Source organism: Nannobrachium achirus (genome assembly GCF_963921795.1).
Source record: "Nannobrachium achirus genome assembly, chromosome: 22".
NCBI classification, from domain to species: Eukaryota; Metazoa; Chordata; class Actinopteri; order Myctophiformes; family Myctophidae; genus Nannobrachium; species Nannobrachium achirus.
The window spans coordinates 6,022,220-6,024,081 of record NC_137829.1 but is presented as its reverse complement, the minus strand read 5'-3'; the positions used below and the strand labels follow the sequence as shown (position 1 = coordinate 6,024,081).

Here is a 1,862-nt window from a genome sequence, read left to right as displayed (position 1 = left end):
CTTCATGGATGGTATACTGGTACAGGTCTCTGGTCTGTCCTCTGGCTGTGGGTTGGCAGCCGGGGAAAGCCCTGCCTTGTGGAGGCCACTGCGTCACACCCTCCACTGATTTATGGCAGTGCTGACGCAGGATGCAGGGGGAGTGTTTGTGTTGTGTGTGTTGTGTACGCTGGGGTGACATAGGACGCTGGATGTCTTACATCACTGATTCCACGTTAGAAACGATAGCACCTTCACCTTACAGCCTCTCCTTCCCATTGGTGCGTAGTCCAGAAACACATTTGCGCCGTCTCTTTATTGTCCGCTTTCATTTTGTTGCTTTCTTCCTCCTCATCGTCAATTTTCTCTCCTTGTCTTCCTGATATTTTTCTGAACATTGCGTTAGTTTGCTGTTTGACACCCCGACATACTGCCCCCCCCACAAGGACACACTCTGACGCCATCATTCTTTGCTTCACGCGCGTCATCAACAGCTTATCAAAGCAACAATGAACCGCCCCCACACCCCAACCATCACAGACCATTACAGACCATTAGCAACCACTCACATAGCTGGCATTCCTGCAGTGTGTCACATTGGATTAGCTCAAAACCATGTGCAACATCACGTTGTTCCAGCCAAGGGCATGGGATACTGTCACAATGGCAGCGTCTGGGTGTGCTCAACCTTGGTGAAATGAACAGAAGCTGGTGGTGTTCTTAACAATGTAATGGCCCATACTGATACACACCACTAAACACAATCATGTGACCATTCTGAAAGAAGACAATTGTAACAATTGTGTACTTTATTGCAGTCTTGATGCATGATTTAATGTGCTACAGTGACCGCCCTGAGATTGGGAGGTCGGGGTTCAACCTCCGGCCGGGTCATACCAAAGTCAATAGAATATATGGGATCCAATACCTCCCTGCTTGGCACTCAGCATCAAGAGGATTGGGCTGGGGATGTACTTGTACATCTACAGAACTAGACTAGACACTCTGTCGGGATGACAACTTGCGCCTTGTGCACTCATAGACAAATGTGTCTGGTAATTTGTTACTTTCCGAAGAAAACGACAAGTGCGACCAGCAGAGCGCGCAAGTAGGGTGATGATAACTGTCTCCTCGCAAGATGGCACTCTGTCGAGGTGCCAACTTGCAACCTGTATCAGGTCGCACTTGTTCGTTGGTGGTGATGTTACCGAGAACGCTGCTCCCTCATTGACTAATGGCCCCACCAACAAGGCCACATACATACATACTGTACATACCCACCCACAGACAAGGCTCATCAGGATATATGCTCCTGCCCTATGGGCCACATGGCTTGGGAACCATTTTGGTTGCAACGGCACCTTTCTTTTGGTCCATTTTTACATTTGTTATTCCAATTTGTACCTAACAAAGGTCTTATTTTAGCTCCTTCAGAGCCAGACCCGGGGGCAGGGACTGCTTGAGCTTCGCACCCTTCTTTTTGTCGGTGATGACCAGGGTGTACATGCACCTGCTGGAGCACACCTTGAACTTCACATTGTCCTAGTTCTTCTTAATCTTGACACCCTTGGCACTCTTCCTCCTTGCTACCATTAGGATATATTTGATGTCTTCTATCTTTCTCGGCATGCTGCTGTTTCTGCTGTTGACTGAAGCACATCCATTCAGAGTGGGGATTCAAAATAAAAAGGGGATTCCCAAGGCTACTTACCCGTATTAGCCCGAATTTAGTACGACTCTGATTATAAGACGACCCCTATTTTTCAATTATCATGTTGGGAAAAAAATATGTTGAAGACAAAATGTTATATATTATATTATTATTATATTATTTATAAAGAAAAACGTTATTATTGTAAAATTATTATAGAAAAGCTCATACA

At 46.0% G+C, this 1,862-nt stretch overlaps 1 pseudogene across 1 annotated transcript; it reads right to left on the bottom strand.

Moving 5' to 3' along the window:
• Nucleotides 1-1,395: 1,395 nt before the first annotated feature.
• On the bottom strand, nt 1,396-1,608 carry LOC308307834 (large ribosomal subunit protein eL38-like; annotated as a pseudogene). The gene has a single exon. The product of its transcript is annotated as a large ribosomal subunit protein eL38-like (transcript).
• Between the last annotated feature and the right edge of the window lie 254 nt (nt 1,609-1,862).